Source organism: Aptenodytes forsteri, unplaced genomic scaffold, assembly GCF_000699145.1.
Source record: "Aptenodytes forsteri isolate BGI_AS27 unplaced genomic scaffold, ASM69914v1 Scaffold82, whole genome shotgun sequence".
Lineage (NCBI taxonomy): Eukaryota > Metazoa > Chordata > Aves > Sphenisciformes > Spheniscidae > Aptenodytes > Aptenodytes forsteri.
In genome coordinates, this window is record NW_008795490.1 from 8,069,802 (window position 1) to 8,097,781 (window position 27,980).

Genomic DNA, 27,980 nt, shown 5'->3' on the forward strand with positions numbered 1-27,980 from the left:
GCAATTCTCACAGTTTTGTTAAAAGAGAACAAGAAAATTTTAGTTTATATCCTGTTCCTGTGTAAAACTCATTTTCATGCACAGTTTCTCTCTTTGCACCAGTTTTGTCCCATGGAAGCCCTGGGCTCTACTGGTTTCAGTCGAGCAACTCTGGATTACCCAGACCGAGAAACAGGTCTTCCAAGAGCTCTATAAATCTCAGATGCTCCCTTGAAACGGCTGCCAACAGGTGGTAAACTGCTACCATCCACGGCAAACAATTTTGCAGCAACGGCATCAAGATGCTACAGTAACGGATGGTGCAAAACAAATCGACTCGCGAAGTTCCTGGGACCACACACTAGGTTCATTCAGGCCGTGAAGCAGCCATCAGATGGCAACAATTTTGTCACCGCTAGTACAGAACATAATGGAATATGTGTCCTGGAGCTGAAAAGCTCCATATCTCATTAACTATCCCCTGAGTCATGCCTGTCACCACTAGCTTTAAGTTTTAATTTCCTTGCTTTCACTGGTTGTCAAGGCTATTTGACTATATCTCTTTTGTGTTTAATCAGCGGTACCAATGCTTTTGATGAGATTATGTTGCTAACCTGGTGCTCCAGGAAGTCACAAACCTAGAATTGTTTATACAGGAACAAATTAAGTACAGCTCTTTACTTTGAGATAGAAAAATAACTAGTCCTATGAAACAACGTAACATTTTTAGCAAAAAATGCTTTGGAGAGCTAGATTATCAAATGTAACAGTTCAGTGGTTCAATTCATACCTGACAGGCTTCAAAGAATATATATGCAAATTGATCTCCCAGCTGCAAGGGTAATTAACATGGCCTGCTGCAGGGGGCTGTTCTTCCACCCATTCTGTTTCATTATTATTTTAGTGACTTTACATTTTTCTCAACCCACTGTCTTTTGGTATGGAAATAAATTTAACTTCCTGCTTTATGTAAACTTCATTACACTACAATCAGCAGGGAATGTAGCCTGCTGGAAGTGCTAATGTTTGAAAACCAATACCGCCTGACTTAAAGCTTAGCACTGTACAAACACTTTTGTTGTTGATATCATTATGTGTATTTTCCTGGTTTTGCCCAATACACTTCTTGTACTGTTTTAAGGGACTACTGTAAGCCTGATTCTTCCCCCATACTTAAACCAGTTCGACAACATTGAGACAGAGCTAGCAAAGGACCAGAGAAGACAAAGAATCTTGGAACATGCTGTTTAACCCATTTTTTGCTAGGGTATTCAAATCGTATTTGCACTCAAGCAAGTGGACTTTTTTTTTTCCAAAGCAGGAAGGGTACAGCCCTAAGTGTATAGCATTTCATGTAGTATTGGACCCATCGGCCATATACTGGGTCACGAACTGAAGTATGTGGTTCTGTTTCCACAGAGAGATGTGCCCTGTGTATTACATATTGTAAAATGTTCCCCATGCGGTTATGAGGGAACACCAAAACTATTTTCCCATTGTATAGTAACAGTGCAACTTACAGGGAAGTAATCACATTACGCATGCCTGGGAAAACTATAGACATAAAAACATTACTGCATTTGGATACCTTTCATAACCAGAAACTTCTCTATGAAGCTACTTCTACAAATTATAAAGCAAAATAGTATGTTAAATCATTTTAAGCAAATGTTTATGAGTAGATATAAAGTAACAGGTATATCTATAATTCATAAGTGGCTAAACTTTCCTTTACAGAGGGTCACTGAGGTCAATTGATTTACTACAGGGAAAATGTAATCCAGCCTGCTGCATATTTCCATGTTATACATTTTATATCAAAGTTTGATATTGCTTTTTTCCACAAAAGCATTTACAAGCTTCAAACAAAATACAATACAGTGTGTATGCGAATGTATGCATGTGCATAACCACACAACCACGTTGAATAATGTTGGGAAAATCCCATCAGTGGTTGAACTATTTTGTTAAGCATTCAGGCAGTTTCCTCATCAAATCAGTGTCAGATACAAACGCAGAAAAATTCCAGTCTGTATGTTACCAGATTTAGGCCAGTGCCCTGGAGGGTCAGGTCATGCCCTGTATTTATCCTCATCTGATGCTGGAGTGCTAAACAACTAGAGGAGCTCTTCTGCTGCCTACACACTATTGCATACCCAATACTTAACTGAGGTTAATTGAATGTATGCTAAAAGGACTCTGGTGGGAGTGGGAACGGAATCTCTACTGCATGGGTGGATAAGGCCAGTCCTGACCCTGGATATCAACCCCATATCTTTCCAGAAAGTAACTAAACAGGCTGTGAGAGGGAAAAAGAAAAACATGAGAGAGAGAGAGAGAGAACTAGCTATTTGAATCCATTTTACGTTTATGAAGATATATTGTTTTAAGTAGTAACAGATGGGATTTTTCAGTGGTGCCCTATAGAATTAGGTGCCTATTTCCCCTTGAATTTTATTGCTGGTTGAGAGTTTATCTTTCTTAGCCTCCTTAGAATAAGCCAACCTGCATTTTGGTCTGAAAAGGAGACTTCATAAATCACATGTTGTCGGTATGGCAAATTGCACCTTTATGAGGCAATTTCTGGCAGATTAACTGATGTGCATCACCACAGCTTCACATTCAAGTGATTTGGACATGGCCCATAATGAATAAGACATTCCAGCAACAGAACACTGATTTTGCATTATTATAAACCAGGGGTTGACAGCAGAATACCGATTTTGCATTATTATAAACTGGGGACTGAAAGTTACTGCTGCCTGGCAAGTGTTCAGCAATCATTTTTTGGCAGTCTCAGCTGAAGGGCCAAGGACTGGAAGAGGAGGGAGCCTGAACATATCTTTCTGTGACAGTCTCTCAGGTCAGTGTTGAGAAATACTTCAGTGCCCAGGGAAGGGGCTGAGAGTTAAGCTTGCCATTGCCACTCATAGAATCATAGAATCATTAAGGTTGGAAAAGACCTCTAAGATCATCGAGTCCAACCGTCAACCCAACACCACCATGCCACTAAACCATGTCCCTAAGTGCCTCACTCATGCATCATGAAAGAGCAATGTTTGAACTTTCAGAGTGGACAAACCTCCATGTTCCACATCCCACAAAACTCGGGCTTTAAAATAATTACAGACAAAATGGCAGACCTGTAACATGAGCCTGAAATGCTGACAGGATAAGAGAACAGTCACAAGCAGGAACTTACTTTTTCACCTCTTTCCAGTTTTGCTGTAGAGCTGAAAAGGATGAAGTGGCCAACAAAAATTCTGCTTCTATAATTTTCCACTGCATCTGCAAAATGACTTTTTAAATGCCACTTGACCTTGAATGCAAAAATAATCTGTCCTTTATCAGTCGTGTCTTTTCATGGCCTGGCTTACAGCATCAAATTTACATCCTGCCTTACTGTGGAGCTTCTTGTGATAAAGAATTCAAGCAAGTACCTGTGCTCCAGAAATGCATTCCTCTTCACTGTATAAAAAGAGGAGCGCAGATGCCTTTTGGCTGCCACTTGCCATTTGACTCTGACCTATGGGCACCACAACCATGTATTAGCTCTGGCTCAGATCCACCCCCCCTTCCACTCAAGACCTATGTATTTTACAGGAATGCAGCGCTCAAGCTTTTGAAAACTAAAGACCTCAAGTCATTCTTATGTAATAACAAAGATTTCTCCTTTGTTACTCTGCACGTCTTTTTCTCAATCCCCTCTTTCTATTATTCTCTCTTACTAAACTTAGTGAGATTGCTCATGTGAATAAAAATGCCCACCTGAATAAGAGCTGGCAAAGCCAAGCATTTAGATTATACAGCTGTGGATTCAGCAGAGTCCTTCCCTTCATACTGCATAGTGCTCTATGCTAGTTCAGGTGATGGATGACAGCAAGGCTGGGATATGTGGCAGGGGTGGCCTTCCTGTGCAAAACTGCAAGGCAGGCAACGGAGTGGGATATGGCACATAGGCACAGCCTTGACTCCTGCTTAGCACATAGGAGCAAGAGGCAAACGAGTAGAAGGAAAATTTAACTGGGGAGAAAGGAAAGCTCCCCTAGCCCTTCCTACCCACTCCCATTCACACAGGAGCATGTGTTTTTCTGAGCAGAGGCAGTAGCTGTGTGCTTGAGAGTGGCTGGCATCTGCTGGGCCTGTTTCTGATTCTTTTGGAGCATGCCCTGAGACAAACTGCAACAAGAGGTAAATCCAAAAATGAGTAGGATAACAGGGATAAAGTGACATCTCTTCCCAGGCTAATTAATAGACAGCTAAATTATGATGCCTTCAGTTAAAAGTGCAAGTACAAGAACTTTACTCCCCTGGCTCTTTCCACTGAATTCAGCACACTGATTATACAGCCTGGAATAAAGACATTTGTCTGACAAAAACTAACTCGGGAGGGATCTGCAAGGCTCCCGATAGAACCTGTTAATGAATTGGAGAAATTATGGGGCTGTGGGAAAAAACACTGACCTTCTACATCCCCACTAGCAGTAGTTTAAAGGAAAATGCCCAGAGAAGGTTGAGGGCCTCTGTAAATCTTTTGCCCCTTTTCAAAAGACCTTCCACGCACCATGCAGAGTGCACTGCCTCTCCCTGAGTGTGCAAAACTGACAGCAGGTGTCCTATGCCCTCTCTGCAACATATAGTCTACGAGTAACACTGCTGCACAGCAGAAGATGCTGGGATTTTTCTGTGGAAGAATTGCTATTCTGAGATTCTTTTTGTCTCGCCACGAAGGCAGGAGGAGCAAATGTCCTTGACATCTACAAGGGGCCACTTAACCGCAGACCTGAAGAAAAACCTCTGATTATACACCCTCCAGCTCATGCTGGATCAGTGTCAGCAGCAAGCTGCGCTGTGCCCAGCATGTGCAGAGTGGAGACAAATATATTGGAGAAATTGCAACTTACTGAGGGAGAAAAACTGATGAACTCCACTCTCTTATTTTGATTCACAGTCTCAGGAGCTGGTAAAAATATCAAGACGTTAGAGCCACATCCCTATTGTGCCTCTGAACTGACTTCTGGAAAGAATCCTTCTGTAGTAAGGAGGCCACTGCCAGGTTTCTCCCAACTAATATGGTCAATAACCATCTCACTGCAGGCCAACCATTAAACTGCACATCCCCTTCTATAGAGGTTTCTGGTAGAGAGAAATGGACCTCCTCAGCAGGAGTGAAAGCATCATTCTGCCTCCTCCCTGTCCCCAGTTTAGCCTCCTCTTCAAGCAGGAAGTTTATTTATCCCTTATCAAAAGCACATTTTTAAGCAACTATTTAGCTTCATCTACAGTGCCATGAATTATGTCTGAGCATGCTTGAGTGCCCCAATGAACTGGCACCCTTATAGCCAAAATAAAGCTGGAGGGAATTTCTTGTAATGCCCTCACTGACTTGGAAGGTATCAGGTGCAGGCCATTGTAGATCAGTATTTCACTGACTCATTTCACATGTTTTAAATTAAAAAGTTCTCAGCAACACCCAGCACCTGGACACTTACAAGTTAGTCTGTTTGTCTGCAGGGTAGGAATGTGTCTTAAATAACACTATCAACTTGTCAAATGGGGAAGGGGGAAAGCACAAGCATTTGAACTGCACACATTATCACTGTATTAATTTTTTTGTACATTAAAAAGGAACATCTATCTAACTCAGAAATGTGTTGGACGTTTAATTAGTTTCATCAAATAGATGAATCTTCCCTGGAAAGTGATGCAGGATGATGCTTCTCAATCTGGTTGGTCTAAACATGGAACAAAGTGCCAAGGAAACCTATTATTGCTCTTGTGGCTGTTTCCTCCAGGCACCTCAAAAATTCCTGCAGCGCTAGCAAGATGCTACTGATCTTGCCCACCAGGCCAGTGCCAGCAAAGGAGCCAAGCAGGGATGTCACAGATAGAGTGTCCTCCACAGGGGGGGCCTGGTAATCTGACACAGAGCTGCCAAGCTTCAAAAGTCCTGGGGACCCTTCATGTTTGCATGGGCTGATATAAAATATGAAGGCATCTTGGTATCATTAAAAATGTTTTAGACCTTATAGCACATAGTCACATATGCTGGGAGTAGTAAGTGAGGGAGTTTGCAGTTACCAGCAGTATGATGTCTGCACGTTCAAAAACCTGGCAACACTCTCATCGGAGTCCTTCCCCTCTCCAGCAAAGGTCCTCTTCACTGTCAAGCCTACACAGAGAGCACAAGGTGGTATTATGGACAAGTATGGATTAGGCAGACCTATAAAAGCATTCTTAATCCCTGACACATAGAGCAGTCAGTACAACACTAAAAAAAGTACACACCTTTGGCCTTTCTCAGGTCACCTACCCCCAGCTGTCAGCATGACAGTAGCTGGGTATCACCTGGTGGTAGGCACCAGAGCTGATGCTGTAACCCCACAGCAGGTGAATTGGTTCAGTTTTTTCTGGGCTCCCTGGTGAATTGGCATGGTCACAGCTCCCAGGGTGACTACACTGCAGTCAGCTGTGTCACCTGCCTAGGAACAAAGCCTTGAAGAATTTCCACTTTTACAAAACCACAGAGTTAGTGTTTGGTCATTAACCTTCTCCCTGCATAGTACGGATAGGAAAGCTGAGCTGTGAAACTGCAGAAACAACAAGAACCAAGAAAAACAGCCAGGTGATAAACAAGAGTTCTAGATATCCCCTACAAAGACAGACATTTGCAGGACTGGGTCAAGAGAATAGCTTGGGAAAGCTCTGGGGAGAGGGAAAGGGAGAAGGAGAAGGAGAAGGTGAAGGCAAGAGTGTGTTAGTAATCAGAGTAGGACAGTAAGTCTATTAAACTATCATTTATTTGCTTTACTTGGTATGTCAGTTCCCTGGATAGGAGGTTAGGAACATGAAGTTGTAGCAGCTGTGGCATCGTTTTGAGGACAATTCCTGGGAAGCTGCCCAAAACACATATGGCCAGGCAATGTTACGGGACACAAAAGCATCCTCCTACAAGCAAGATATAAAACTTAGGGTCCTGATTGCTTGCAATCATTAAACAGATCCTACATTTCTCAGGTAGCTCAGGACTAATTCCAGACTCCTGGCTGAAACAATAAGAAGTCATTGCATTCTGCTTATCAGGTATTCTCTATCAGGTTCAAGTATGTACACTATTTCTTCCTTCCCGCTTTTTGTCTGGAGGTGTCTGCAGTGCAGTGATGTGGGTTGTAAAGCTCACTGATTCCAGGTATATTTTTTAAACCCCAAGTTTTTGCATGAAGGATTAGTTACACCAGGTCCTGCAAATATGCGTACTGTGACATAGAAAAATACCACAAAAAAAACTCTAAACTATGAGATCATTTAAACTTTGGATGGGTGCTTTTACTTTTCATTTTCAGTGCTTGAAGTCTTCAAAAGACAGCCCATATTGACATCTTCTACAGTCTGACTTTCTTTTTTACCCCTATTTCTCTTTCCTACATCAGGTTTTCTACCTTGACACCACACTTGTCTGGCTCTGCTCGCTCACTTAGAGAAATGTAGAGTCAGTAGTTTAAGCACAGTGCTCACACCAAGACCCAATTCCAGGTGACTTACAGCTATAGGGCCAAAGTCGGAAAGGCTGAACAGCACTACTGGCAGCACCCCACTTCCCAAGTTAACCGCCTCTAGTCTGCTGCTGGAGTTCATGCTTTTTTCTGCTTCAAACAAAATGACGCGTTATTTTAGACAGTACAAATGCTGGTTCTTCAGTAACCTCATTCCTCTTGACTGAGGCAGGTGAATTCAGCTGGCATATCAATGGGTAGTCTCTTCTGGGAGAGGAAAGGGTTGGAGGTGACAACTTCTTGATCCAACACAACTAGATGAGGACATGGGCCATGAATTATCACTGATAACTTCAGTGACAAAATCCAAAATTCAAATAAGCAAACATTTTCCCCTTTCCTGGAAACATCTACTTTATCTAAGTGCTTAAACAGTAGCCAAGTGCACATAGATCTATGCATATTTGTAGAAATGGCTTTTTGAATGATAATATGAGAAATTGAAAGCAAAAGCATTATTATATACATTATGTTTTCTATATGACTCAGTTATTCAGTTCAGTTCCTATTAATGTTTTACAGCATCTGGCTTTTGGGATTTTCACATTACATGCATGCACATACACACATTTAAAGATAATAGAATGTTCTGGTTAATACGGGGGTTCTTTTCTCTTTCTGAAGAGGAAAATTTTAAAACACTTTTATTTCAGGATGTTATTTTTTTTTAATTTTGGAAAGATTAAATTAGAAGACTATTTTCCCCAAAAATTTTCTGCAGGTTGTAACCAGCTTTTTCAAACCAGTTTCACTAGAGAGGCAGAACACTAGCCTAACCCTACCGTTTTTACCACTTATAAAAAATTGCAGGTACTTCTAGAGATCGCAGGGAAGCATTAATAGCTTCTGTCATGGCTAAATTTTGTCCCCAATCCATGCCATTTTGCAGAAGCAGGAGGTGGTGGGCTTAATGTTAAAGATTCTCTGGTTTTCAAGAACAGATATTTCTCCTCAAACCCTTTAAAAAATGTTATATGAAGTTGTGCCTTCCCATGCAGTGACAGAATATCCTTCCAGACCCACAACAGTCTCCAGGAGATTCTTCCCACAGTTAATTTACTCCTGTAAATTCTGTGCTGGGAGGATCTTGCACACATCCCTGAGGTTCCTGTGCTAGCAAACGGTATCAGCTGCAGAACTAGTAGATGAAGAGAGTGTTCGTAGACGTGGAGCCTAGATCCTAAGACCCAAAATCTTGATTTAACTGGGCAATCTACGTTTAGAAATAACACCTACTTACAATGCAGACCCAGTGGCTACATGCATAAGTGGTATCTGACAGCATAGCAGACTCATAGGTGAGGAGTACTTTCAGGACCTGCAATTTAGCCAATACCAATTCCTACTACTGTTTCCCAATTAGCCAAAAGAGGGGGCTAGTTCATTCCTTTTTTCATGGTTTTCAAAAACATGTTTCTATTTCCTGACCTTGGAATATTGGAATATTCCTGACGGAAAATGAGGTGGAATCTTCTTCGGCGGCACCTTTATTACTAGCAGGCTGACTCACAGTGAGGATCTTTGCTTTCCATTTTGTTCACAACACTTCCATCTGCATGACTGTACTTCATATTAAAAGGCCTCCACCTAGTCACAGTACCATGCAACTTTGTTGGACCATTTCATGGCGTCAAATTAACTGCGGCAAGGAAAGAAGACCTGTTGGACAGTGTGTTTTCAACTATCGGAACATGCATTAAACTGTTCTTTGCCTATAGCCCAGCAGAGAACCAGGAAAAGAAAAGTTGTTACGCAAGTTTCAGCATTAAGTATCTTTGACTTATTGCTGTGATTATACTAATTGCTCATCTTCCTAGTGGGAGGCTGCAGGAAGCTGCTTTGAAGTAATCAAGCTGAGATGCGGCCTTCTATTTATAAGAGGCCTGGAAATCTTACTCTCCCAAAAAGAGTATCTAATTGAATCTCTGAAAAACAGCAGATATGATTTCTCTTTCCTCCCTTGGAATCTCACACAAGAGTTTATGATTCAGTTCTTCCTCACTGTGAATGTCTGTGAACTTTAAACAATGCTGCCCGAGAGTACAGCAGACAGCACTTGTTCTCCTGTTTGCCCAGGCTTTGAACACACAGCAAAACCTCTGCAACTCTGTATTAACTCCATGATCATCTCATAGAGCTATATGGTGCCATACAAATGTACATATTACTCAACTCCTAGGCAGCTGAAATACAAAAATAATAATGTTTCCTATTTACATGAAAGATTTTGGCCCAAAGCAGTTTAATGTTGTGATATATGCATACAGCACCAGCGAAAAGGAGTGAGTCCTGGTTGCCATACAATTGTAGCCCCAATGAATCTCTTACCTGATGGGGAGGAGTAATTTAGGTCAAGAACACTTTGATCTATGCTGATCACAATAAGGACCACTGAACATTTTTGCTCCATACAAGACCTTTTAAAGTAAAAAAAGGCCAAAAGTCAATGTATTTACCTCAGACAAATGAGGGCAGAGCCCAGCACCAGCATGATTTGAACCAGTATTTCTAACTGATCTATTGAGAGCCTTTGTGTAGTAAAGCCGGGGTAGCCTTTCTCAGAGCAACAAGATCATTCTGCTGAGATGAGGTTAAATTTCATCATAGATCACTGGCAGGATTTTGCTGTTGTAGATGTTGTTGTTCTGGTTTTTTTCCTAGTTTATGACTACAGTTTCTTGGCAAAACTGGGCACATATTCTTAATAAGTTGTTCCAGGAAAGCCAAAATGACTTGATAGCAAAGGTTATATTTTGCCCAATACTTTCAACCAAAGAAAAAGAAAATGGAAAGTATAAGTGAACTGTTCTGACATTTCTGAAGCACTTCATTTACAGGCACATGCAATAAACACAAAGGAAATAAAGAGCTAAATCCACACTGGTACTGAAGGAAGTGGCAGAAGTGACTTTTTTTTTTCACAGTAGACTCACTACTAGGGATTTTATGGAGGCTGAACAAAACTCAGGTTAAAATCCCTCCTCAGCACAGGGGGATTTGAAGGCATGTGTTTCATCTCCCAAGGAAACGTCTTACCCCCTGACTGTTCTGTAAGGTATCCTGGGGTAGAGGAGACGAAAGAAAGACAGGACATTCCTTCAGGCTATATTTGCCTTGAATATGAATATGGATTTATAGGAGTGGCTTTAAATATGAATTAAGCTGGCTTAAGTACTTGGTCCTTTAAATTCTATCTAAGAGCTTTCTTACCTAAACGCTGGTATTTCTGGATGTAGTCCCAGCTCAACAAATGTCTCCCAAAAATTGTACAATGTAAACAGGACTATGGAAGAAAACACATCCCAGACTAGCATGCATGTCAAGGCACTTTCCTGGCAGATGAGATATCATTTCAAATCACCTTTGGCAAAAGGATCTCAACTGGAGTGTCCTACACCATGTATGAATGCTCCACAGCTGAACTTTTCAGGGAGAGGGGTTGATGGCTGTGTAAAGTCTATTTTTAGATAGCTTGCATCCACAGATACCGGATGCTGAGACACAAGAAAAGAGGGTTTTAGAGAGAAGAACTTAGCATGGGAAACTGGAAGGATTAGGAAGTACCATTTGATTGTTTTATTAGACAGACTTATAGGAGTCAGAGGCCAGGGAGAAAAGATCGCTCTTGAAATGGGGTTTGAAGACAGTCAGGAGGTCACCGAAGCAAGCAGCAGGGTATCTGTTACAGAAGCTGAGATTCACAGGAGAAAGACTAGGAGAAAAAGGTCCAAAATTAAAAGTCCTCATCTCCCTCCATACATTATCACAAATCAATACAAACCAAGTAATTCACAGAAAGAGGCAATTTCGTGTGTTTGTTTGCAAGCCCTGATGGATCTATCGGCTGGCATGCCTATTGTTCCTATCCTTGACATGACATACACAGCACAGGTATGATGATGTATATAGGCCATGAAAAACTCCAGTGTGTTTCATTACCATGAGAAATGCAGGGGCTGGCTGCTTTTGACAACCAGTGATGCTATTAGCTAGCCTTTTGCCTTGGTAGCTGAAGAAAATTCAGTCAACATATTTTAACCTTCTGAGCAATCCCAGCACATTGTGATCTTACCAAAGCAGCTGATAACAACTGAAGTACAAACTCTGCGTCAGACAAACAGCAGCTGGGGGAAGGGAGCTCTGCTCTCCTTCCTCCCCCACACCAGTCCATCTTGTAGATCAAGCTCGTCATCCTTTTCAAGGCAAAAGGCATTGACAACATCTTTCTTCCTCAAATAACGGAGAAAGAAGGGAGCTTATCACCGCACTGAAATTTTATAGAGTGACGAAAATACACGAAAGCACTTGACAGCCCTAAGAGAGCACAGGGAGGACAGCCCAAATCTACCTGATGCTGGGACTCCAGCATAGACCTTGCATTATAAACTGAATTAGGCTCTGGTCCAAGACAAATCGTGAACTCCGCTGACTTAATTTCAGCTCCTCTCTGCAGCCTTTCATTAGGAGTTGTAAAGGTTCCTTCTGAGCTTTTTCAAAGTAAGGAAACCCAAGTGGTCTCCAATTTCAGTTGTGCACTGTGATGAAAGTAGGCTGTCTGGGAGGAAAAGGGGGGTAAACTGGCCAGCTCTTTGAGTTCAGTCTGGGTCTCACATATGTAGGAGTGCAGGAATTCCTCAGCTTTGTATTTGGAAATGGGCCCGGGTCGGAAAGTAAAAATAGAAAAGTGTGTATGCAATTCTAAGAAGCTCAGCTGCAAGGAAGGGGGAAATAAGTTTCCTGTAGACCTTGATTCAAGCTTTTCGGAAGTTTCAAGGACAAAGATGAAGCAGCTCGAGGGCTCCATTCCATTTTGGAACTTGTAATTCATTATTCTGTACAGTGGAAAACTATTCCCAGCAAAATGAAACTTTTTTTTTTAATCTCATTTTATAGTTTGCTTTAAAAAAAACCACTTAGGTAAAATATCCATATATAGTCTCCATGGTTATTTTATAGCAGGACCACATTTTAACCATTATTCTTTTCACATTAGAAAAGGAGAAAATATCTGGTAAATTGAGAGAATTAACAGTAGATAACACTGTTCCTTTAAGCTCCAGCCTTAGTAGAGAGCAGATGTATCATTTCCCTCAGGGAATACAGTTCTGCTTCCTTGCTCAGATATCCCCAGAATGGGTGAAACAGGTTTGCATGAGTACGTGTATGAAAGAGAACTCAGCTTAGAGTGGGATGCACAAATTATCTGTACATGTAAAGCTCATGCAAATTCCCTGTATAGTCCAGAGCACAAGCTACACCCACCTTGAGAAGGTAAGTACAGAGGAAACCAAGGAATAGCTAACATGGGATTAAAACATCCATCCCTTGATCCTGTCTGTTGGGAGGTGGGTTGTGCAGGAGTCAGCCAGCAACACCTAGCTGTATACATGGGGGGGGGGGTGTGGGTGTGGGTGTGTGTATGCAGCTATAGCTACACACAAAGGAGGCAGCTGCAGGTGGAGATACAAAGGCCAGGGCACCACTGTCCACTTTTTTTTTCCACAAATATAGTCTGGCTGCTACTGCTGCTGCTCAAGGAAGAAGCAGGGAGCGGGAGGAAGTGGCACCATGCCTCAGAAGCAGCACTGCTTCTCCTTCCCTTCCCATTTCCCCATGAAGCTTGACTTTCTAAAGCTTTCCCTGCCGCTCCTTGTCCCCTGGCTGTGTCCTTACTCCTCCCGTGACAGAGGGGACATGGCCTGGCATGCCCCCTGCACACCACCCTGGGTGGCATAACTGAATTTTGCCTACCAAAAGCAGAATCAAGGTAGCTCTGCAGTGCGTTCCCAGTGCCCCCCCAAAACCAGTCTCCACGGGCCAGGCTGGTTTGCCCCTTTGGCTTCTGGGGAGTCTCATTACCCCACAGCCCCCAGGCTGGCACTGCAGGTCCCACAGCACAGGACCAGCGTGGGGACAGAGCAGCTGCAGGTGAGCTACATGGGGCTGCAGAGCCACAGCAGGTCCCTCTGCCAGGCTCCTTCCCATCAGTACATCCCAGGCAAGATGTACGGCATCCCTGGACAGCCAAGGAAAAGCTGGGTTTTCCCTAGGACTTACTAGACCCAATATAATGAGGTCATCTTCTTGGGCCTTTTCTTTCTAACTGTATTTCTACATCAACACCCAAAAGAGGAGGAGACATAACTGCTGGCCTCCAGAGGAAGGATACATGTGTGGGTAAACACACACGCTTTCAATTTTAAAAAATTAACAGCACTCTCAACCTCACTGGTGTCCGTTTTGATCCAAGATTGCATTTTATTCCTACTTTATCACAATCATTTTCTGGTTTGTTTGTTTGTTTGTTTTGGTAACAGTAATATAATAATTTTATGTGAAACAAGAACACTCAAAACTTCAAATAGATCAAGCATGAAACAGCAGTAAAATAAGAACAGCTTTCAGCAGTTCTACTTGCAGAATCAGAGCAGACTATAGCTTAAATGAATGAATAAAATGACTAGTAATTTTATTGAATTATATTGTTCAGTTTCAATTGTGTCCCCCAATATGAACAACCCAGTGATTGATGTGTTATTGTGAATTTGTGGATTGTGTCTGTAATGAATGTGTTCTGGAATGACCCTCTGAGAGTAAATCAATACTGGAAAGAACAGAACTGCTGATTTGGATTTCTGACTCTTCTAAATCAGTTTTCAAATGGTCAGAATCTCTATTAACAACAAAAATCACCCCAAAATATGAAGAATAGTAACAGTTTTCACAGTACAGGTCCTCTCAGCATCCTCGAGTGTTCTTACAAGGTACTTCATGCCTTTCAGACTCCTGAGAATGTAGGCAGATAGGGGAAGGAATCAGCTATACATTTTCCAAAACAGTAGTTTCCAACCTGTGGTCACCACAAACCCACAGGCTAAATGGCCACAAAGAGAACCTATGAAGAACAAGCTAGTCATGAATACTCTTGGTTTGGGAAGAGTTCACAGATCAAAACTGGTGAGAGTCTTTTACAATAGAGCAAGTTGAACTCTGTGACGTTCATCTTTCAACATTCAGTGAGCAGAAGGCTGAAGCAATGTGATCCTTTCTCCTCAATTTCAGAATGGTCCACGTAGCCAAGTCCTTTGATTTGAGGGTATGGCTGGATGGTAAATCTCTTTGTCTGGCATTGTACCCTTGAAAATTTCTCCATTTCAAGTACCGCTGAGGGCTGTGCTGCTAAAGCAATGCAGCTGCTGGAGGCATCCCTGAATGTCCCCCTTACCATGTCTGTGTCCCAAGGCAACAGCATGTCAATAAAGTCATGTCCTTGGCTGTCACATTGCTTATCAAATCCAAACAGAAACCCCAAACTAGATCTCCTCAAATCTAGTGGAGAAATTGCTAGCTATGTAGCCAAAGATTTCTAATCAGTCTGTCTTTATTTTATTAACTTAAAAGTCTCAAGCTGGCACTAATTCATTCACTTAATTTATCTGTGTTGCAACCAAAAAGATGGGTTTTAAATTTGCAGCAGAATTTAGTGCTGCTGAGTCACAGTTACTGAGCTCCACTTTGGTTTTGCTGTTTTCAAACTTCTTTTCCTGTTTGTTATGAAATCGATATTGCTCTTCTGTGAGTTTAAATGGGACAGGGCAGCCTAAGTTTTGCTGATGAGTAACTTCAGTGTTTTGGGGGTAAAGAAGAACAAATTACTTCAGCTGCAAAAAATGAATATACATACTGTAAGGAGAAATTACTCAAATATGGGCAGGTGACAGTCGAAGTCACAAGTATCATTGCGAAAGAGCTGCTAAAGTGGAATAATATTTATGCACTGCAAACAGATTTGGGCTGCTAAGCAAATCTGACTCCTCTCGGGAGTAAACCTCAGAAATGCATTCCTTTTCAGGCAACACAGCGGGCAAACACACACTTTAGTGTCAAATAAAATGAAATATAAAACAATATGAGCAGTGCTCAAATGGGAAAGTGAGAGGTGGATATTCTGTATTATCACTTCTCAGGCCTCTTGTTTGAGAAAGGGTGACTGGGAAGAATATTTACTATTATTTGTTACTATTTGTTATAACTTCAGTGCCCTAGAAGATGGAAAGTGGGGATACTAAACATAAAGAAGCTGATAGGAGGAGAGCTTACAGTCACACTCATGTCCTCCTCTGACTGCTATTCATCAGCACCCACTTCCAAAACCGTATCACTTTACTCTTTCCAGTACCAAACCTGCATTAATGGCAGCCTAACTGTGACAGAAGGTGTCCGCGTTCTGTGTACAATGATGTGACAGCTCTCAACAGCAACGCATTCAAGTGTGGATCAAAAACGAGGAACAGTTCACAAAACGGTTCAGTCAATCCTGCCTTCCCTTCTAGGGGGAATGTGGTATTTGGACACACAGGAAGACACAGACATCATGCAAAATACACTAAAAACTGCACACATCTGGCTGTTTGTTGTTTATTGAACTCCAGTGGTATGTTCAGCAACTTGCATGGGAATCTTCCAATGCAATTATTTATGTCATTCCAAATTATAGTGTCTCATTTTTGCACCCCGATATTTACAGGTTTAGATTCCTTATGCAAGCTCAAGTTCTTACAGACTGGGGGGAAATTTTACCAGCAGGATGTATGGGATTGTTCATCTTTATCTTCAGTATCTGTAGCCAAGTGTCCATGACCTGCCCCATGGATATACAGATTTCCCAGTTCTTTTGAGTTTGCAAGGCCAAATTGTTCTGCTTCAATATAGTTCAGAGACCTCCCTGCCTCCACTGGTCTTATTCCCAAGATCGCTAGGAGGTGAAGGGGAAGAACAAACAGGACAAATGCATTCCTGATGTAAGCAGATGAAACCTTATAACCTCATTTTTCCTCTGCCCCCATTTTAGGACTTGTCAGTTGAGTAGCAGCTGTTTACACCAATTATGAATTTGGCCTAAGATATAGAAATAAAGCCGCGGATTATATTCCATGGAGAGTACATTAAAAATAAACAATACATGCGTGTGTGTGGCAGAACTGAGTCTTGAGTCCTTAATTATAGGAAACAGGAAATACTTTGGTTGCCCTCCTTCCCAAGATCAAAATTAGTTAATAATTACACCACTTCTTAAAAGTTCCTTCTCCCTTTGGCTTTACTGCCACTGGGGAGGGGGAGGGAAGGGCGGAGGAGGGGGGAGGAAACCAGGGATCACCATAACAATATGTAGGTGGAAAAAAGAGACATTACATGTTCTAAGATAAGGGCAAGGAAAGCATCGCATGATAAAATCAGCTGGTCCTTCCCTTGTGCAGCACAGTAGGTCATTCAGGAGCATTCAGGAGAATTCTTTTGCTTCGTTATTTTTTTTCACAGCCATATTTAGGAAGCTGCAGAGCATTATCAAAAGGCATTCAGGAGCTGGGGTGGGGGGCAGTCTTAGCAAAGATTTCAGCAATCTTTAAACCGTCTGGCAATTTTCTGTGCAGAGATCCAGCTGGAGGTAGAGATGAGGGGGCAGAAGTTTTACTTAAATACGAGTAACCTGGAATTCTTCTCTACTTTAAGGCATTGTCTCCTCTGTTTTTGCATTTCTTTCTTTTTAAACTAATCAAATTTTAAATTAACAACTCTTTAGGTAATCTGAGCCAGATTCCCAAAAATGTTGCATGAGGCAACTCAGAGGCAGCATTTAGTCTGTTGCAAGCAGTCTGCACAGGCTCAAACCCTATTAAAACTCCTTTATTAACATTTTTTTAGACAAGTATAATGACACACTTTGTAAAATAGCATAGGTAAAGAGTGAGAATCCAGGACTGCAGCTTCATGGTAGAAAAAAAAAATTCACATCTTGTCAATATTGGGCAAAAAAGGCTGCAAATGAAGATGTAAAATCAGGTTCATGTTTAAAACATCTAAACTCATTTTGCTTTAGGAAAGAAACAACACATTAAGAACAATGTGTGAATATCCACTGACAGCCCTGAGTGCAGAATATTGTTTCAATAGTGCAGTTTGCTCATATACATAAAATAAGTAGGATTCAGTTGGTTAATAATTTATCTGGTGACTTCTTAATCTTGAACCAAAAATATCCTTGAATGTTTCCAGAGAAGCTGATATCAGGCATCCACAGCAACTGTAAAATCTGCCCTTTTTCTGCTTTATACTGGCTGACAGTTCATCATAGTCTTGGCTCTGCAAAAGACATACATACGTGATTAATTTAACGCACAGCAAGTAGTGCCATTAACATTATGTGCCTACGCCTTCCCAAACTCAAGGGCTTCGGTTCACTTACGTCCGCCCAGTGCCCTCTCAACATAGACAGAGCTCTTGGGAGGGGCTTTGAGCAAATCTTATTTCAAAGAATGGAGGAGAGGAAAAAAAAGGATTTTTCTCCATAAAGGAAATATCTCTGTCAACAGTACAAAGCCGAGGCTGTCCACAGGGGCTTGCAGGATCCCTTCTCTTGTCTGGCAGCAGCAGGGCACTACCCAGCCACAGTGGCCACCACCGGCTCTCCAATTGTTAGCCCTGAACACTTAGCAGCATGATCAAGAGGGTTGGAATCATGACCAAATAAAAGTTCCCCAAACAATGTAAATGAATATACAGTTATTTTTGCCACGCTGGCTAAAGAAACCTCTGTGTTTGAACCTTTTGACTTCCCTCAAAGAGTCCTGGGCTTGTTTTCCTGAAATCCCTCACAGAAAGGCCCCAGGGTTGAGGCAGTAAGCATTCAACTGCTGCTGGTCTTCCAGCAGATACCATTAACCGTTTGGCTGCTAATTCCCCTCCGCTGAAAAATGGGTGTCTGCTCTACTCAGCATTTATCTGCTACCCCGATGTCCTTGAAAGTTCAAGGTTCGACAGCAGCCGAGCACTTAAGCAAGCACTTACTGCAATTTGGTGGTCAAATGGATAAGAGCGATTACCGCTGAGGGCTCCTTGAGTGTTTTCAGCCCTGCTGCTGACTCACTGGCTATCCCCAAGCAGCTCCCCCAACTTGGCTGCATGACGTGCGTTAATACTGAATCTGTGAGTCTTACTTAACCAACTAGTGTAAAAGGCTTTGTATCTCCTGAATAAAAGGAAGCGATGTGAGGAAAGACACCTAATGTTATACCTGGATTTTAAACTATAAACCCAGTCAGCAGATTTTGGAGCACAGCTATGCTGAACGCACACATTCATCAGCAGGAAGCATTGATACTTCATCTCTCCAGTCGCACAACAAGAGTGAAAATTTCTTACATCAATCTTGCAAAGAATGTGCTCCCTTGCTGCAACAAAACAAAGCAAAACACATTCATGCAGCCTGGTAAAGCTCCACTTAATCCATGTGCTTACAAATACAGTGGGCATCAGTATTTGGAAGTTAAATAGATTTTTAACATAGTGCTGTAAAAAATAATATCACTCTTGGTATTAAGTGGTAATTTCAGAATGTTGGGGAGAGGCTCTTAATGAGTTTACTGTTAGCTACCATGGAGAAGATGATAGGACTGGGATGCCAGATCATTAAACGCTTGGAATTATTATTCCTTTTAATATTGCAGTGGCCATAAAGGCCAACTCAGTCTCTGCTACAAAGGATCTTACAACTGAGTCTTGATTTTTCCCAAAGTTTATTTGTTGCTTTTGTTTTTCTAAGTTTGAGAACATCCAGCTATATTTCTGCTCTCTCAGACTCCGTAAAAAGCTTTCAAGACTATATTTGGTGAGAAGATAGTGTGGATATTAAGGACACAAAATAGTCACGCACTGCATTGTATTATCTTCTGCTGCAAACCACCACAAAAGTAATTACCATGCTAGAAATCCAGCTCGGTGTTACTGAATGGTTATCAGATTTATCTAGCATAATTGTCACAGAGAAAAAAAATGGCTTATGGTAAAAGAAATAGATTGCCAGTGTACTCTGAAATGTGCCCTCCCCCCCATTCCCATTGCTCTGGAAGAACTCCTAAACATGGGCACTAGACAAGCTGTACAAAGCAGAATGAAGCCTGAATTTCTGTTTAATGAGTTTTCACATGCTCTCTTAGCAATTCTTTTATGCAAGAACTTCCTTAAAATGTCATTAATATCATTAATAACAAGCTATTCTGATGCCTCAGCTGAGTTTCAGGTTTCCACTATAAACACACTTGCTTGTGATTACCGCTGGAATAACAGGATTTGAGTGTTAGTGCCCTGCTTATCCACGAACAGGTAACACTTAGGATTCAACCCCTGGCAAGCTGTCTTACAGCCTGACCTGCTTTGAACCAAGACGGCTAATGCAAGCACAGTTCCACTCTAACACAGACAACAGTGACTCCCTGGCAAACTCTGAAGTCTAGCACTAGCCTGAGTTTTTTCCAGCCAATTTTTTCAGTTTCTGTAAACCTGTTTTCACTGCTCAGGAGGTAAAAAAAAGAAGAGGTTTTGACAAAAATTACACTTACTGCAAGTGGTCTGGAAGTCTGGGACATGGAACAGGGCTGCATGGGAGGATGCTGTGATCCTGAGGTCCAAAAACCAGTGTTCACATCCTAAGAAATTATATCTTTAGACTATGGTGTCCTCAGCATTACTGCTGCAGCTCTTCACAGTGTTTCGGACTGAAATAAAATTCCTTGCCTCTTAGATATTTTATTTTAATGTATCAGGAACACAAGAAATTTACACCAGCTTAGGTGGGCAGGGCACAAAAGAGTAAGGGAAAAACATCAGAACAGGAGGATGTTAAGTCGCTTTGGGATACAGTGGATTCTCTCAAAGAGAACAAACTGGCTTGGTTCCACTTGGTATGCAATATGTTGATTATCTCATGATTTTTTTAAACAAATAATGCAACATTATTCTATATTATTTGGTTATTTTTTCTGCATTGTTGCCTAGTGCAAGTCTCATAAATTGTGAAATCAAAACAATGTAGCATAAAAATCTCCAGGCAGATACATGATCACACACACAGCTTTAATCCGTTCGCATTTCCTGTGGTCGCATCAGGTGTTGGCTAAGACTTCAGGTTTTGCTTTTTCCAACAATGACAGCACTGCTAGCTCCTGCATGAAATATAGGTCATTTGGAGAGATAGATAATAGGTATAGAGATATGCACTTACCTACATATATATTCAGGGAGGAAAAGAAAGGAAGAGGATCATAATATATATATTCTTGTCTAGAAAATAAATTATGTTTGCATTTATATGTAGGGCTCTTGATTCCCATGAGGCAGTTATTAGAAGTTTCCTTCTCATATTTAGTCATGTTTGGAATTGTTTTCAGGATGTTTAGACTCTTTTCTTCAAGTTGTCACCAGCTCATTACCACAGAATTACATTTTACAAACAAGAGCTGGCTAGAGCCAACTTGGCTTGGCTACTGCTGCCTGAGGGAATTTGAAAAAATGATAATTTCCCTGCCTTTGGAAATAGACAGGCATGGCCCCAACCACAGGCAATCTCACCTCTTTACTCCCTTTCTGAGCTGAAGCAAACAGCTTTTATTTTCTTGGAGGAGCTCTCCTGTTATTTGGAAAGAGAACACGCATACAGAATATTTTTGCCCACAAAACGCAGTACATCTGAGCAGACATGAATTTTCATCTTAATGACTCTGAAAACGCAGTGCTGCCCAATAAGGTCCCCACTGCATCCTCCTAGAAGGAATTTCTGAAGGTGGGTGGCAAAAAGTTTCTTTCAATGCAGTGGTGAATCACGCCATTGCAATCAGTGCTCAGAGCGGGACTCCACAGAAGGTTCAAAGCAGCCCAACTCCTTGTCTTTTCCAAGAGGCAAAGTTGATGATGGCACTGACTGCACCCAGAGCCTTTTCCCTTAAGGGTCGCTGAGACTTAAACCTTGTTACATTTATGATTGGCCCATCCACACCTTGACAACAGTTTACCCACCACTACCCCTTACACACACACCTTGACAACAATTTACCCACCACTACCCCTTACACACACACTCAAACACACACACACACGGGCGCACACACACACACGCCCCTGCACTGTGATAATGTCATAATTAGCAACCGATTTTTTTGTCTAGCAAAAATTGTCTTGCTGCTGCCTTTGATCCTTCTGAAAGTGCCCCTCCTCAGTTTCAGCTTCATAAACCACCTTCAAAACTGCAGCCTCCACTTCCCTGTAATTCTCCTTTTTGCAAAGGATTTGCAAAGGTCTCCTCAGAGAAGAAAGTGCTAGCTTTATAGAAAATTAGAGGCAAACATTAATGGATGGTCTGTCCACGTGGTTGCTCAAAGGTCAAAATGATGTGCTTTTTCTTATAATTACGGTTAGATAGTAACTGCTGGTTAGTGATAAATTAAGTCAGCACATCTTAAGTTAACTTGGCATGAGAACAGGATATTCATCACCAAATAGCCATCATTTACCTTCAGTTAAAGCATAAATTGCAATTGTGAATAGATCAAGCCGAATATAAGCTTATTCCAAAAGCAATCTACAGGACAGATTCTCAGGCAGTGACAGCTTCCAAAGTTTAATTAAATTCAGAGCTACATCAATTAACACTAGCTGAGATCTGGGTCCAAAGGATGATCTGTGGAGTAAATCGAACACAATTTAGCTTAATATCAGTAAGAATATTCACATTTTTTGTCCTGATGGAATAGCAAAGCTGTCCTGAGTGCACAGGGCCATATTCTGATTCTTCTCCCACGTGGAACTGTACAAGCAGCTTCTCTGCAGTCCTCAGAGTAATTCCATCACGATCATGCTCTAAGTGTAAGTGGCTACCTGTACTTGTTGGGAACATCAAGTTAATTCCAAGTTAGTGGTTCTCATTGCTAAGACCTCCTGCAAGAGAAAGTCAAATTATCTAAAAGGCAAGCCTTCATTCAGAGTGCATGAACAAAAACAATGCAGCCAGCAACTTCAAGCGTTCAGGTCTTCAAACGGAGGAACTACATTGCCTGACTGCTAGCCCAAGCTTGTGAAAACCAGAAAAGAACAACTGTGCCCTTGAATAATCTTCAAAATGCAAAATTCCACGTTTAGTGGAACTTTCTTGAAAAAGAGAGTAACAATTAAGAATAAAAGAGGATAAATGTTTTAGAAGCCATCTAGTGAGGTATATTTGTTATTTCCTAGCTCATACTCACTCTTTTGGGGATGATTTCAGACAGCATAGTGCCTGTGAAAGCAAGAAATCCCAGTTTTCAATTTTTGCTGTCATTTTCTTATAAGATTCTGGTCAGAAAATGAGACTAACATTTTACAAAAATGCTTGCAACATTTTTGTCACTGTCTCAAAATGGATGAAAATGTGTCAGAAAGTTTGACAAACATCAAGAATGTGCCTCTATGCTGTCAAGAGCATCCCCCTTCTTGATGAGCCAAGACATGTACTACTCCCACATTCACACTTCTGCCTAAAGCTCTGTAACTTTTTCCTGCAGGGACTCCTAAACCTTGTGCTGGGAGATTTTCCCTCTGTTTACATTAGGTAGAGCACAGCCTTTTGCCACGTTAACAGAAATGCTACTTATCTTGGAAACAGACTGACCATCTGAGCACTGCATCATCTGAGTACTTTTAGATGTTCAGCAGCTGAAGTGTCCTATTGTGGATCATTCCCTTGCAGAACAAATGTTGCTGTCTGAGACTGTTCCAAACATTTGTTTGGCACACGAGCATTCCCTCTCCTTTTGAAGCAGTATTAAAAGCGCTGTCAGCTCATTAATGGATTTTTTTTAACTTTTCTTTTGGCAGAAATGAAACTATCACTGAAGGAAATATCTTGTAAACATTGAAACAACCACAACAGCATTCCATGCGTACACACTGGAAAACAAAAACAAAATAAAAGCAGCCTTTTGCAATGAAACGTGTCTTTCCTGAATCAGCAAAGACTCCCATGACCTCGCAGCCATTCTTTGGAATGGCCACTGAGAGCTGCATGAATCAAATAACAAAATAAAAGCACTACGGTGCAAAGGACAAATCTTCCAGGGTTAGGGGAGAGCCACTGCTCTGAAAACACCAAGCACTGAAATCTTACCCGTAGATTGACTTGTGTACAAATGTCACCATGCCTACGTCAAAGGCCAGGTTTCTCAGAGGACTCAGCTTCCCTTAGAGAAATTCAGTAACGATCAGAGTTTTAAAGACCTCATCAACCCAGATTTTCAGAAGACCTTATTCCAGAGGTCTAGCATTGATATTTGGATGAGACCCGGGTACCACAAAAAGTTTATACATAAGAAAGTCCTCCTGATAGATAGCATGATGAGCATTCTATGTAGAAATGTGGGGATGTGCTTGTTACCCTTACTCTCCCCCCTCCTCTTCTTTTCACCATTTAATTTTTTTTAATTTGAGAAACTAAAGACATTTTAATTCATCTTGATACACTCTATGTATGAAAGGAAATAGATTTTATCTGAACTCTGTAGCCTCTACATAGGCACTCTGTAAATAATTCTGTATCTTTCCTTCCATTACTGGTTAATTCTGATTTTTTTTTTCCCCTAGGCATTTTTGATTAAATATGTGTTATGAAAATCCAAGTGTTTTTCCAGAACATGGCTAATTTGGATGAAATATTAAAAATTTAAAAAAAAAGACAAGAAAACCACCAGGAAAAGGCCTTTCTCAAACATGTTCCACTTTAAAGTGCCTGTTCTTCACAAGACAAGGCAGAGGCAGTGGAAAGATGAAGTTGGTCCTGCCTTCAAAAGATCAATATGACTTGCTACATTGTATCTGTGCCTTTTGTGTATGGCTGAAAACCAGATTACCCTGTTTAGATGATATTTAGATGTATGTGTAAGAATAAGGGAACAGGACATGTTTATCAAACTTAATCTCTGCGCTTTGGAAAATAATTAGTTAAAATTAGTGTCTTGCTAACTCCAGAAAACTCCAAATCATTTGTTAGATCCATGCAAAATCAGACATTTGACTGCAAAAACATGCAACTTGAACAAAATATATTTTGTGTTCTTTTTATTCATTGTCTAGGGTTGGTTTACACTTCCGGCTTGTAAGAAAGGCTGGATAAAAATTCTTTTAATGAGAAGTTAGGTGCTTGTTTAAAAGTGACAACGATAGCTTGGGGAGATTAGGTAGGTAGGTAGGTATATAGATAGACAGGTAGATAGATACATAGATACAGAGAGGTGCTGGGACTTGGAATGAAATTCCCTGAAATGCCCTAGCCTCAGGTGCTCTCAGTCTCATGACAGATTTGTGATATGGACTTTGTCATCAGTCAAGAAGAAAACTGGATCTAGAACTGCCATATAATGTATGGGACAGTTTCTCCTAAGGTGCAAGGTTTATGTAGGATAACCATCTGTCTCACTCATGCTTATAACAGTTTGGGCAAAATAACTGTGGTCTTCTTCCTCTCTCACAGCTGTCAAAATCCACTGAGCAGTCAATAATTCAGACACACTGAGCAATTACCTAGAGCAGACCAAATTCTATGCATCTTAATTACCAAAAATCGCAGGAAAGCTGGAGCTTGTTCTAATATCTTTGCAAGAGGGCCTGCAACAACAAATGAGCTTGCAATGCATTTGCAGGAACTTAAATCACTGAAAGGAACGGGTATGAAAAAGAAAAAAGAATCAGATCATCATGACATCAGTATTTTAAGTACTTTGCCTTAAAACATGATATATAATAGAGACGATTGCATAGAACATCTAGAAAAAAGCCTAGACGAACATTTCTGGTTTCACGTGCCCATTTTGTGAAGCTTAGCCTCTCTTTTTGGACCGTACCTCTTTGTGACTTCAATATTGTATAAGGATATTCATTAACTCCTGGTGTAATTAGTCCACAAACAGGCAAAAGGGAATATGTCCCCTCCCTTGTATATTTAATGTACCCATTTAGCCATTCAGTTGCCCAAATCTTGTATAGGTGCTTGAAGGCACTGTTAAAGTTTTCAATTTTACCTTGGGAATTGGGCAGGAAATACACACCCCAACACATGCATAAAATATTCTTTGGAAAAAGCATGACATCCCTGATGTAGGTCAATTATTAATGAGCTTGGCTCTGAGTTAGTGTGTTTCTGTTGCAGAAGAACAGTGGTACAGTTTAGAATATCCTAGAGCACTTGAGTAACTAGTCCCATTTCCAGCAGAACAGGGAAACCATCAGTCACAGCCCACGTTACTTCTCAGACCTTAACATGACAAGGAAAAGATTGTGTTTAGTGAAGCCTTTCAACTAAGGGAAGGGATAAAACTCCATGACATTACAAAAGTCTTACAAGGTTGAGTCTCACAGCAGACCTCGACATAGGTCTGGAGAACTGATGATCCCTCTGTTCTTGCTGCTTTCCCGAGATCCCTGTGGTTCCACAGTGTGACACCTGTCTTAATTTTTTTGCCAGTCTCAGTAGGTTTCATTCTCCCAGTTCTGAAGGAAGCAGGTTAGGATGTAAATTTGTTCAAGTTTGCTGCATTTCACAGTATTGCTGTGTCTCTCTGATCTAATGCACCTAGGAATTTATATCATATCCACTGCTGTATTCATCTGAGTACTTTTCTGTTGTACTGGAAAAGGGTTCATTTCCACAGAAAATAACTCTAGAAGGGAATTTTCCAGAATTTTACTGGGGAAGGAAACCTAGAATGTGTCTGTTTGTAACGTAAAAAGTGGATTTCAAAGACCTGACACTAGCTTATCTAGTGAACGCTACAACCACTGACTTACCCCTCCTTCCTTCAGAATGACTTCCTAAAACATTATTATCAGTACAGGTTATGTCCAGTTACGGAGCCTAAGTTTTTCCATTTGAAATACTATAAGAAATAACCACCTCATGACATTGGGAAATATGTTTTCCCTGAAGAAAAGACAACTGAAATGTCACGAAGTCAAAAGAGAACTAAAAGTTCCTCTCAACTTCACCCACATTTTCATTGTACCTTAGGAGAGCTAGTTTTAGCAAACGCGGATACTTGAGTTTGAAAAAGGGGCAGTTTGAGCCACTGGAAAATGAGCAACACAAGAAAAAAGCATCTCTCATTTGAGTCTGAAATGGTACATGCCAAATTGTAATGGAACAGGGATAGGAACAGACCTATCCAGCTTTGTTTTCACACAATTTAGTTAATTCATCCTTTTCTTGGATGGCTTATGTAAATAAATACACAGTAACTGACACACAAGAAGGTTGTATGGTCATATGTCAGCAAATTTTGAGGCTGGTGAAGGTCTCACATATTACTTGGATATCATCATAGATCTGGTAAAAGGAGCAAGGAAATACCCATATTCATCTGTTCCTTTCCTTTCCTTTCCTTTCCTTTCCTTTCCTTTCCCTTCCTCTCCTTCCTTTTCCTTTTCCTTTTCCTTTTCCTTTTCCTTTTCCAGGCCAAATACAATGAATCATCCCCATCCCTTTCTCTGTCAACCTTTCCTCTGTAACTGTCTTGAAAGGGCAGTGGGAGAACTGCAGCAGAAGAGACATTGTAGTCAGCCACATCCTCACACGGGTAGCTCAGGAGAACTGCTGACATCCCCCAGATTGACGGCTGCCTACACAGGGCATTACGTCACTGCACCACACGCTCATTAACCAGGTGCTGTCAGGAGCAAGAAGCTAAGAGAAAGAAAGGTATAAATCATGTTTACAAACCACATGTGCGATGTCTTTCAGTCCATTTGTGGTCTTTCAGTAGCTCTATTTAATATTCTGTACATCTGCTTGAGGTTTTGGGGGTTTTTTCCATAGCATTTCCTATCATATCAGCTACAGAATTGCCTACATGGAGGTATCCATAAATTATACTGCAGCCTAGGAGTTTCTAGTGTGTGAACAAAAGGCACAAATGCAAATGCAAGATGTTTAATTCACTGTTTATGTGTGATGTTACCCAGGTGCCAGTGACATCCTTCTGACCAGCGCAGAGGCACAAGGGACCAACCCAACATACATTTTTAATGTGATCAGCTGTGACAGCACATACACAGAGCAGACCTTGCGGCCTTAAAGCCATCCTTTTGGAACACTTCTAGGGGCCCAGAAGAAATGGTTTAATTAATCTTCTTTTTTTTCAGGATTGCGGCTTTTTTTTTTTTTATAATATAAATTATGTACACTGAAAACCTGCCAATTATAGCAAATTAAGGGACTTGGCAAGTGCATCCCTTGGAGACAGATGGTAAATAACATTCAGATTCTGAGTTGAAATAGGGCTAGCGATTAACTGGTACAGGATAGAAAAGCAGTCCAAATAAATGAAATAAAAGGGTTTGATATTAATGCAAGTACTGTAGGTTGCTTTTTTGTGTGTGTGATAATGATGGCACCAAAAATATTGATGATTCATAATTAATATGCTGCACCCTCTGAGTGGCAGCAGGATTCTAGATCTTTAGCACTATTTTAAAAACCAGTGCCAGTTGTTTATTTTGCTTTCACGAGACTGCAAACAACTGTCATTTCATCCTCTCTGGAGGATCTGCCAGTTAAAAAGACAAGAGTGCAGCCTCACAACTAAGAGAAAGTGCCCC